General features: G+C 44.8%; 1 long non-coding RNA gene across 1 annotated transcript in view; it reads right to left on the reverse strand.

The window, feature by feature from the left end:
• Positions 1-12,588, reverse strand: part of LOC122460093 — a 19,865-nt gene continuing 7,277 nt past the window's right edge. The window contains exons 2-3 of the long non-coding RNA XR_006281167.1: positions 11,536-11,609; positions 1-503 (exon numbers count right to left, since the gene is read on the reverse strand). This is a non-coding gene — a long non-coding RNA (uncharacterized LOC122460093). The remainder of the gene's footprint in view (positions 504-11,535; positions 11,610-12,588) is intronic.

Genomic DNA, 12,588 nt, shown 5'->3' on the forward strand with positions numbered 1-12,588 from the left:
AATACTCTGCTGGAAGGTGGCAATGTAAAACTACTTTATTTCTTCAAATTCAGAACAATAGCATACAAGTACAGAAACAGAGAGAGAGAAAAAGCAGGTTGCTCCCCCAGGCACAACTCACACCACTTTACTCTAGACTGGCTGGCTGGCTGCAAACTGACTACTGCCCACTTCCCTGCAGAGCCCCATAGCTTGAAACCAGGACCAGGGGAAAAAATATTAAAATTTAAAGTGACAGCTTACAATTGTAACACAGTTTTAAATACACCACAGTACACAATGCATACAATAATCAGATGTATCAGAACTCTTGGTAAAGTGTGAAAAGGACTCTTCTCTTGTCCTTGCTGGCAACATCATGCCTCAGTCTCCGCAGGAAGATGTGATGTAGGCTCCTACTTCTGCTTGAAGTCTCCCTGAGTCAGGAGCAGGAGCGTCAGCATCACCTTTTGTAACCTTCTACAGGTCTTGCTGGGAGCTCCGGCTGCTCTCCCCCAGGATTCCTGTAAATCAGGGAACATAAGGGCAGCAGTTTAGTTAGAACAAAGGGATGACAATCAGGAGTCCTGAGTGCTAGTCCCAATTCTGTCACTTTTAGTGTGGGATATTAGATGAGACATTTAACTACTCTACATCTCAGTTTCCCCATCTGCAAAAGGAGGATACCAACACCCACCTTTGTGAAGTGCACTGAGCATCCCACATGGTTATAATAATATAACCGCCCAAAAGAAACAAAAGTTTGAAGCAAAGCATGAAAACCCGACTCAGTCATGGTCACTTTTATCTCCTATTGTTTACTTTCTCAAAGAACACTAACAGGCTGGGGAAGTGTGGCTTTCCCTCATGAAAGTTCTGCTGGTTTGACCCTGTCAGGCTTTACTGTAACTGTCGTACCAATTCCATCCTTAATTAGGCTCTTAATTAGTTTCCCTGGAACCAAGGTGAGTCTCACTGCTCTGTAATTCCCCTGATCTCACATGACTTATTTTAAAATATAGATGGCATGTTATATGAACACATTATCTTTAAGGATAATTGCTGTTTTAAAGAATATATTGCACTTCCTTGTCAATGTCAATACTGTTTCAAACTTTATTTAACTCAAAGTTTTCAAAACTATCCAGGCCTGGTGCACTTAGGAAATCTCAAACATACTGGACATGGAAATGAGTCTAGAGATCCTGCACTGGAATACAGACTCTGGCAAGAACCCAAGAGGGATGAAATAGTCACAGGGAGCAGAGGAAGTTCTAGTGGTAACCCAGATGGGACCCAGCATTTGAGAAGAAAGGAGCACAAGGAAACAAGAGGATCTGGGATTGCTTAGGCTGTGGTTGCTACTCATAGGGTTCCTGGACTGGAACCCAGAGTAGTGGGCAGTCCTGAGTTCCCCTACTGACCACTGGGTCAGAAGACTGCCTGAAACAGTTGGTCCAGTGGATTTTGTTACCCCAGAACAGGATCGCTAAAGTGACATTGCCAGAAGGCTAAGTCACAAAGAGGGAGTAAAACTGAGTCCACAGACATGGTAAAAGAGAGACACTATGGATCACGCAACCAAAGGAGGGGATGAATTAGGCCAGACAAGAGGCAATCTCCAGATAAGCCATGGGGAGGCACCCCAGTAGCAAGTAGAAAACCCTGTGACTAGGGTAGAACTACTTTCTACTTGCACAAAACTGAACATCTTTGCCCCACCCCCGCCCTGCCCCTCCTCTAAGGCCCCACCCCTGCCCCCACTCACTCCATCCCCCTTTCCTCTGTCACTCACTCTCTCCACCCTCACTCACTTGCTCTTTTTCACCGGGCTGGGACAGGGGTCCTAGATGGGTGAGGGATCTGGCAGGGGATGCGGGCTCTGGGGTGGGGCCAGAAATGAGGAGTTCATGGAGCAGGCTCTCAAGGAAACCATTTTGAAGCACTTGGAGGAGAGGAAGGTGATTAGAAACAGTCAACGTGGATTCACCAAGGGCAAGTCATGCCTGACCAACCTAGTTGCCTTCTATGATGAGATAACTGGCTCTGTGGATATGGGGAACACAGTGGACGTGATATATCGTGACTTTAGCAAAGCTTTTGATACGGTCTTCCGCAGTATTCTTCCCAGCAAGTTAAAAAAGTATGGACTGGATGAATGGACTATAAGGTGGATAGAAAGCTGGCTAGATTGTTGGGCTCAATGGGTAGTGATCAACAGCTCAATGTCTAGTAGGCAGCTGGTATCAAGCAGAGTGACCCAAGGGTCAGTCCTGCGGCCGGTTTTGTTCAACATCTTTATTAATCATCTGGATGATGGGATGGATTGCACCCTCAGCAAGTTCGCAGATGACATTAAGCTAGGGGGAAGAGGTAGATAAGCTGGAGGGTAGCAATAGGGTCCAGAGTGACCTAGACTAATTGGAGAATTGGGCCAAAAGAAATCTAATGAGGTTCAACAAGGACAAGTGCAGAGTCCTGCACTTAGGACGCAAGAATCCCATGCATTGCTACAGACTGGGGACCGAATGGGTAAGCAGCAGTTCTGCAGAAAAGGACCTGGGGATTATAGTGGATGAGAAGATGGATATGAATGAGCAGTGTGCCAACGGCATATTGGACTGGGTTAGTAGGAGCACTTCCAGCAGATCGAGGGACGTGATTCTTCCCCTCTATTCAGCACTGGTGAGGCCACATCTGGACTACTCTATCCAGTTTTGGGCTCCCCACTACAGAAAGGATGTGGAAAAATTGGAGGGAATCCAGCGGAGGGCAATGAAAATGATCAGGGAGCTGGGGCACATGACATATAAGGAGAGGCTGAGGAAACTGGGCATATATATTCTGCAGAAGAGAAAAGTAAGGGGGAATTTGATAGAGCCTTCAACTACCTGAAGGGGGGTTCCAAAGAGGATGGAGCTAGGCTGTTCTCAGTGATGGCAAATGACAGAACAAGGAGTAATGTTGCAGTTGCAGTGGGGGGGCCCTAGTTTGGATATTAGGAAACACTATTTCACTAGGAGGGTGGTGAAGCACTGGAATGGGTTACCTAAGGAGGTGGTGGAATCTCCATCCTTAGAGGTTTTTAAAGCCCGGCTTGACAAAGCCCTGGCTGGGATGATTTAGTTGGGGTTGGTCCTGCTTTAAACAGGCGGTTGGACTAGATGACCTTGATGACTAGATGAGGTCTCTTCCAACCCTAATCTTCTATGATTATATATGGGAAGGGGGTCCGGGATGAGGCAGTGGGTTGGGATGCGGGAAGGGGTGAGGGCTCTGGCTGGGGCAAGGGATGAGGGATTTAGGGTGCAGAAGGGGGATCCAGGCTGGGGAGTGGAGCCGAGGGGTTCAGAGTATGGGAGGGAGCTCCAGAACAAGGCAGGGGATTGGGGTGTGGGAGGGGGCATGGGATCGGGCTGGGGTTGTGGGTTCTGGGGTGGGGCCAGAAATGAAGAGTTCAGGATGAGAGAGGGGGCTCCGGGCTGGGGGTTGGGTGCAGAAGGAATGAGGGCTTTGGTGTGGGTCAGGGATAAAGGATTTGGGGTGCAGCAAGGGCTCTGGGCTGGGGCTGAGGGATTCAGAGTGTGGGAGGGGGCTCTGGGGGTTCTGTGAGGGCTCTGGTTGGGGGTGCAGACTCTGGGATGGGGGTTTCCTGCTTGGTGTGCGGGCTCTGGGGTGGGGCTGTGGATGACAGTTTCAGGGTGCAGGAGGGTGCTCCAGGCTGGGATTGAGGGGTTCAGCGGGCAGGAGAGGATTCAGGGCTGGGGCAAGAGGTTGGGGCACAGGCTCTGGGCAGTACTTACCTCAGGCAGCTCTCGGAAGCAGCAGCAGTCCCCCCTCTGGCTCCTATGTGGAGGTTCAGCTAGGTGGCTCTATGCGCTGCCCCGTGCACAAGTGCCACCCCTGTATCTACCATTGGCCGCAGTTCACAGCCAACAGGAGCTGCAGAGCCAGCGCTTGGGGTGGGTGCAGCATGCGGAGCCCCCTGGCTGCCCCTACATGTAGAAGTCAGAGGGAGGACATGCTGCTGCTTCCAGGAGCCGCAGGGAGCCTGCCTTAGCCCCACTGCACCACTGACTAGGCATTTCAGTAAAAAAACGGACACCTGGCAATCCTACCTGTGACACTAGCCCATATCCTAGCAGCCAAACCTATCTCTTTCTCCTACTCACACTCAAAACCTCTGTTATGTTTTCCCTGTTTCCATGTGCCCCCTGATGTCCTGTGTGGGAGCTGTACTGCGCCCCCACTCACCTATCAGTGGCCTGCATCCACTCTTCCTGCCATGGGGTCTGAGTCATCTGACAGGTGTCTGGTCTTAGATGGATCCAGCTCTATGGGTGAGGTAGACGTTCTCCTAGAATCCCACTTCAGGGCTGGTAGGGCTCCAAACTGCTTGTTAGCTGTGTTTGCCTGGGATTTTCTAAGAAGCAAAAGGGAATCAGCCACCAAGTGGTTTTGGTTTTAAGTTAGCACTGGATGTGGTCTTGTCTATCATTGTGAAGGATGCCATTTTGCAGAGCACACTGCTCCACCCTGCCACTGTGACTTTGCACGCACCATGCATGTGAGATCACACTGGCAGGGACAGGCACTGGAAATACCAGAATGTCTGTTGTTCGTGGCCACCTCAACCTAGTGAGATTTTCAAAAATGCCTAGAGGTTAGATCCACAAAGGGATTTATGCACTTAACTGCCACTTTTAGGTACCTAAATACAAAATTTAGATCCCCAAAACCTCTGCTTAGCTGCCACCTAACCTGTAGGTGTCTAAAATCCCCTGTTGTTTATTTTTCCACTGATAAGGTCCCTCAAGCACCTAAAACTCTGCAAGTGGGCATGAATACAGAGGGGTCAGTGCCAATGCTGAGGCACCTAAGTCCCCGCAGATTCCCCCTTTCTCCCCCGTACCTGATCAGATAGGCAAGCTCAGAGGCCACCTGATAGATCAGGCCCTGTACAAAAAAGCAGGAGTGGCACCTACACGCCTTATAATGTTTAAAGTTGGGAACTCTCATCTTCCCTCAGCCTGATTCAGAAAGTAATTCAAACCAATGCCTCCTACCTCCTAGGAGAGTGCTCTAACCACAGGCCTCTGCAGTATTCTGCTGTGGGGCTCTGTCTCTCCTGTTGAAGCTGTTCCTCTTTGTATAAAATACGTAGTCATTGGAGCAGGCACTGGAACTTGAGTCCCTGGTGATTCCCGTGACTACTGGGCTATAAAGTCAATCCGTTGGACACAATGAATATTTAATTATTTACAGAGAGTGGAAGGACTTCAACTGGAAAGAGAGATAAATTCCTTGAGGGGCAGGGTGTAGGACCCACTCTTCTCCTCAGCATTCCCTACAGGCTAGCTGAGACAGCTCCCTGCTCAGCATGAGAGTCAGTGCTTTTGAAAAATCTCACTAGGCACCTATCTGCATCTTTAGGTACCTAAACACTGTTAGAAATCTGGCCCAAACTGCCTTAGGCTCATTTGAAAATCCCGCTTGGATTTAGTTATGAATGAAAAGAACGAACTATGTGAATTTTAAGCTGAGGAAAAAAAATAAGCCATGTGAAGTATCAGCAAATTAACTACAAATATGGGCTTAACATTCTTTAAGAGATAGGACACATCAGGAAGCTTATAAACCAAGATAACAATTATTGTCAATATAATTCTTCCAACCTGATTTTTACGGCTTTATTTTAAATCATTTAATGTTTTTGATCAGACCACAGTATTTTTCCTCATGCCTTTCACCAACTAACATAAGAAATATAATTGTTCCTCAATTTTATAAGGTTTGCATTTCATCCTAACATTAGAGAATTAATCATGCGGGAAACTAAAGTGCAGTGATTAGAATGGATCACATTAAATAAGAAATAACTGAAAATATATATATATATATATGTATATACATATGTATATATATATTTTAAACAAAGATAAGCAATCAAGACTTCATGTGAAGCTGTTACTAGCCAACTAATTTATTTCTATCAAACTGAATGAATAACCCCTTTAATAATATTCATAAATCCCTAACTGAGAAGCATGCAGTGAAAATGTAATAATAATATTTTGTAGTTACACAGCATTTTTCATCAAAGGCTCTCAAAGTACTTTCACAAACATTTAATTGCATAAAACCTCAGAACCCCTCTGTGATATTTATTATAAATATTCAATGACAGGTAAAGAGAGGTTAAAATTTTTTTTTAAGCCAAGAAAGATGATGGCAGATTTGTGTAATACACTTTGTTTTCTCTGCTCCATAAGTAGGCAAACAGCCAATTTACACAAATAACAACCAGCATATGTATATGTTGATTTGAGGTGCAATCCAGATGGTGATTATCACTGTGTGTCCTGTTACCCTGGGTGCCTTAAAATACTCTGTGTCTGGACACTCCCAGACAGCATACAAGCATGCACGGAATGTCTGTGAAACACAGCCCTGGTTCAATACCTCTGATTCCAGCAACCTGCTTGTTACACCACAGCTACAGTCTGGTCTCCACCAGGCTTGGATACAACTAGCCAAGTGACCCCACTGCAACCCAAGTCCTGAATTTCCCCAGGACCATCTGCCCTGAAGTGTCTGGTCCTTTCCTGGAACACTCAGATATAATAAGGTTTGTTTGCTCCTTTAAAGAGACAATACCCAGGAGCTAGCCACATTAACTGGACTTAACGCTTACTTCAATTAAAACATTACTGGTTTGGTTCAGGTGAAAATAAAACAAGTTTATTGACAAGAAGACATAGATTAAGTGATGACAAGTAAAAAAATAGAGATAGAGATGACTACAAGCAAATAAAAGTGAAAACATAAGTCGAAGTCTACATTTTAATCTAGCAAGGCACAGTCTTTGTTTAAGATGGTTTTGATCACCAATTATTCTTAGTTCAGCATGGCTGATTGTCTCTGTCAGGACCTTCCACAGAAGTATGAGATCCTGGTTTTCCTTGTTGTCTTAGGTGAAAGATAACTTTGGCATTCACTGCCCTTCTCTTTAAAGTGCAGTAAACCCTTAAAAAGCCTCTCTCTTAAAGTACACTGACCCTACTGAAAGAAGCAGGCTTCCTAGGACTGCAGTCTCCACTCCTCGTTGATAGTTGACTCATTATTTCCTCCCCTTGTTAGCTTGATGGTTTTGTTTACCTTTTTCGTAGATGTACCTTCATTATCTCTGTCAGACAACCAGGCTGGTTAGACAAGCAAATGCACAATTCTTTATGACCCAGATATGCTGACTCCCCAACCACATTGAGAGCTTTGATAGTTCCGTTTACCACATATGAAAATTACAATTACATTGTCACTGATCACCCTGTTTCATTTGTATTCAAGACCTGGGCAGACCCATTTCTACTTTGTTCATATACAGACTTGAAAACATAATATCAGAAGACATCCATAACTCCACATGTAGCATTGTCACCTATACTCCACAATGATATTATTGACCAATGTGTTGGTTTTCAAATGATATCTCACAAGGTACAGTTTCATACAAATACCATTGCAATAGTGTGTAGATACAGGGGTGCTTACACGCAGCACATTTACCTCCAACCTACCTTAGAAATATGCATCCCCAAACTCATGTCTACAGTCCTAAAATTCCATACCACTGTTAATAATCTTTTGCAATCAGAAATCATTCTGGTGACACTCATCATATAAGCCTCTCTCCAATTTACAGTAGCATCAGCTAGGCAGAATTAAGACAAAAGCTGCATTTCTCTAAAGATATCTCTACAGAATTGACTGACTTATTTCTTACCTTCAGTTCATATATTTTTCTGTTGCAGCAAGAAACTACTTACAAATTTATGGTACAGCAACAGCCTCAGCTAATGTTTTCATCTCTTAATACACTGCATAGCAACACTAATGAGACAATTTGAAACACAGCTGTAAAAGTGCTACTGTGGATGAAACATATTGAATGAGAAATGGTGCAAAGAATCTTGTGTTGAGCAGATAGTTTGGGACACTTGGAGCTAGATCCACAAAGGAATTTAGGTGCCCAACTGCCACTTTAGACACATAAATCTAAAATTTGAGTCTTCAAAACCCCCACTTAGCGGCTGCCTAAACCTGTAGATGTCTAAGTTTCCATGAGTAAGGTCAACTACGTGCCTGAATTTTTGACAGAGGTCATGTGTAAAGCTACTTAAGTCCTGATACGGCCTCGCAGCTTGGCACTTAAGCCCCAACAGGATCCTCAAACTGGGCATTCCCCTGCCCATTCTTGCCTGCTGGTCCTGATCTGATAGGCATTCGCAGAGGCTGTTTACCAGATCAGGCCACACAAAACAAAGCAGAAGAGGAAGAACCCTCCCTTATACCAGTGCTTGGAGCATTCTCAATGGATGTAGGAGATCCCAGTTTAAATCCCCAGTCTGCCTGTTTTGGCACAGGGATGTGAATGCAGATTTTCTGTCACCCCGGTTCTTGTTCTCTTTCTGCCCCAATGGATATTTAAATATTTCAGATGAGTGTCAGGCACTTTCAACACAAGACCTGGGTTCCCCAGGCAGGGTTGGGATTTGAACTCAGGTTTCCCAGGACCCCAGTGAGTGATCTAACCCCTGAACTATTACCAGTATGGCAGTTACTGCCTCCATTTTTTGTGATAAAGGGCTGACCTGACTTAGGCACCTAACTCCAGGAAAGGGTTGAAGTCTGTGGATCCCAAGGAGAGGTAGGCACCTCCCTCTAGCCCATGTTTAGATGCTTAACATACTGGCTTGCTTAGGCAACTGCCTGTTCTACTGGATTTTGTGAATCCCATTCGTAGGTATCTAGCTGTCCCCATGTGTTGGAAAGGAAGCCTGGGTGCCTAACTTGGAATTGTGGATTCCAGAAGGCGGCAGAGTGCCTAAAGGTGAGGTGTTGCGCTGCTAAGCCTTTGTCCTATTTGTGGATCTAGCCCATGCTTTTCTCATTACAATGTAAGTCAGATAGGCAGAGTGGCCATTATTACTATAGGTCAAGGGACTAGAGAAACTATCAATGAATTAAAGAGACCAGGCATGTGGTATGCAGAAAAGTTGTTTGCTTAGCTGACCAGTGCTTAAATGGAACAATGCTTATGTTTTCTTCCCACAAGAATAGGTATATCTGGACTCCCTTTCTCATCAGCTAATCAAGCTACACATTTAACTCTGTATATCTCCTTATAGGTCAGTCCCTGTAGTGCCCAATCAATTTTGTTCTTCTTCTCCACAGTTCCTTCACTTACTCAATATCTCTGGTATATGGCATGCAACTGAACTCAATGGACTGACCCATGGATCCAGCCAAGTCACTCTTGGCACAGGAGGGAAACATGACTGTAAGCTTTGGGGCAAATGGGAGCTGGTTACACTGGCCATAACTTAGAGCAGCCTAAAAGATGTTCTAACTCACAATGGTCCTAGTGCCCCATAGGAACTGTTCCACTGGAGTAGGCTGTCTGGAACACAGAACACCTTTCCACCTCTAGCCTGTCCCCTACGCTAAGATGTACTCTGTGTACCAAAATGGCAAATCTTATTGTGTTATTTGTTTATTCTAACACTTTATTAAACAAAATAAATTAATTGGGTTAAAGTCTCTAGTCCCATAATTGTAGAGAATGCTCTAGTGAACTGTAGTCAGAGAATTTTGCCCACTGAGCGGTGGTCTTCACTATGGGGAGGTCAACGCTGCTGCAATCAATGCAGTAGGGATCAATTTAGCGGGTCTAGTGAAGGCCCGAGAAAAGTAAGGGAAGTTGACTGGAGAACGTCTCCCATCAATGCAACGCAGTGAAGACACCGGGGTAAATCGACCTAAGCTAAGTCAACTCCAGCTATGTTATTCAAGTAACTGGAATAGCATAACATAGGTTGATTTACCCCACTAGTGAAGACAAGTCCTGAGCCTCCCATGTTTGTCACTAGAGCTGGAGGAGAGTTTTTTGGCCCAAACTTTTTTTTAAAAAAGTGTTTTGTTGACTTGTTTCAGTAAAACTAAATTTTGTTTTGAAATTTTTGAAATGAAATGTTTTTTGTTTTTTTGACACTTCATCAAAAATTTAGAAAAAAAAACTGGTTTTAGTTCAAGCTGAAAAGTGAACTAAAAATATCTTTTGTTCATATACCTCTACTTGTGCATTTTTGTCTTTTCTGTTGTTTCAATTTTTTTATTCTCTGTGATATTTTTCCCCTGCAGCCCTATGTCTTTTTCCATATCTATTTGCCCTGAGTCAAATTTCCCCTTCTCTCTCAATTTTCATTATTCTTTTTGCCCTTCCTCCCTTTCTTTGCCTGTGTTGGTCACTCTCATTTCTCCAAATTCTTTCATTCACTTCTTCCTTATCTTAGTCATCCTCCATTTCTCTCTCATTCTCTTGTCTCCTCAATGTGCTTCTTTAACTCCATTCTTTTCCCTTTTTCCCCTCTATTGTGTCCTTCGTATTCAATTCACGCACTTCACCCTCTGCCATACTCTCTCAAGGGTTGTGGGCAGCCAGACGTAGTGGTCAGAGCCAGAGTTCAGACTCAGGAGTTGAGAGTCAGCTGGGTCAGGATACTGCGAGATCAGAAGCAGGAGGCAAACTGGAGATCCGAACCTCAAATCAGATGTGAGAACCTCAAATCAGACGCCAGTAACTCAAGCCAGGGAAGCAGGAAGTACAAGGCACACAGTCCAGAACAGGGAGCCCAGTTGTTCAGTCAGCTTCCTATTCCTGTTGCTGGATTTAGTAGGGACTGTAGGCCTATTGGCTTCTCTGGGACTTCACCAATAGGACGTCAGGGGCGGAACCTCAAACTGAGGCTGGGCTTCCTTGGTCAGCGGATGTCAGCAGGCTGCCACGTTGAGGATTGAAGTATTGCTGCTGCGGACCTGGATTCAAGGCCCATGGGTCATGACATCCTCACTGGTCACTCATTCATTTTTCACCCTCTGCCCTGCCATCTTTTGTCCTCAGTCACCATATCCCAATGCCCTGGTGACTTTCTGCAGTGAATGAAGGCAGAATAGGTGGGTCCCTCATGGAGCAAGAGAACCTCTATAAGTGTGCTTCTTTGCCCTGTCCCAACTTAGGGCCAAGATGTACACAGATCCATGGATCTAGCTTAATTCTGCCCCTGCTTGTGACACACAAACACTGTCTCTGTAAGTCTTATTGTAGATGCTCAGATATTACAGTGAAGGGTGGCAGATAAATTATACATTCAGGTTTCAAATCTGTTTGACTAGTTTGGTCCAGAATCATGCATCATGTTAATTGCCAGACCTCATGGAATGAGATGATGTGGCTTTGTTTTCATAGGAAATAAGATTCCCCTTTGCTCTTGTCTGCAAAGGTAACAATGCTCTTAACAAGGGCGCAACACAGGTGGCATGAAAAAGTATCACACAGCTCATTATGTTCACCTTGAAGTTAAGGCATATCAATAGTATCCCAAAATAGGTGGGTCCTGTTTCTAGGGTCACTTTTCCAGTCAAATAATAGGAGCTAAGGAGTGAATTAATCAACTTAGGAAGTTCACTGCGTGTCTGACACCCGTGAAGATTACTTACCTAATGCTTCATCTAGGATAGGTAAATTCCATTATGATTATTTTGCACCACTGAGGAAAGCTGCAGCAATGGCCCTTAGGGAAGGTAAAAAATAAAAAGCAGAAGTGTAATACATATTCTAGAGAAGCCATTAGTTTAGATGTCTAAAAACTGAACAACTTTTAAGTACATTGATTGTATTATTGATGTTTCTATAAACCTGAAAGGGAAACTAATTATGGGGTCAATTCTGCAAAGTGCTCAACACTTCACAGGATCAGACCCTGAATATATAGTGGTAAAATATATAATGCTAGAGGTACTACATAGAGTTTATGAACTGAATGAGTTAAGGGTCTGTGTGTTCCATGAAATATCTGCACATACGCCAAAAAATCTTTTAGCAGTTCACAGCTCTAGTGGGTTCATCAATTTGCACACGTTGTAGGCATACTGCAGACTAATTACAGCTATTTAATTATTTGTTTTATAATGCTGTAGATATACATGGCTCTATAAGGAAAGCTATGGCAAAAAGTTTCAAAGATCTTACCATCTAAAGGCATAAATCAATACAGTACAGAACATTATAAAGCAGACCACAGAGAAGAGTGTGATCTGTGCAGCATACTGCATACAATGAGCTGGAGGATACAGACAGGCAGGAGAGAAGAAAACAAATGTGAGGAAAATTGTAGAAGTAAAGAAAAACTGAAAGGGGAAAAGAAAAAAATTGGAGAGGTATGACAGGTTTCAGCTGGTCCACCGAGCCGCTGGGGGGGCAGTGGGGAGCTACCGCCTCACTGGCAGGCCTTGATCGCACCTTTTTGTCACTAGGGAATTAGCAGAGGGAGGTGTGCCGGCAAGAGTCCGTGGCACGCCCCTCAGGCAGGGGGAGCGCCGGCAAGAGTCAGTGGCGTTGTCGGGATTCTGCTACCCGTGGCGGGTTGGCTGGGGTAGGGGAACGCAGGCCCACCCAACTCCACTGTGTTCCAGCCCAGGGCCCTGACAGCGGTGGGAGGAGAGGGTCCCGCCACTGGGTCAGCGGGGAGCCATCCGCAACACGCTGACCAA

This window comes from Dermochelys coriacea, chromosome 4 (assembly GCF_009764565.3).
Source record: "Dermochelys coriacea isolate rDerCor1 chromosome 4, rDerCor1.pri.v4, whole genome shotgun sequence".
Classification (NCBI taxonomy): domain Eukaryota; kingdom Metazoa; phylum Chordata; order Testudines; family Dermochelyidae; genus Dermochelys; species Dermochelys coriacea.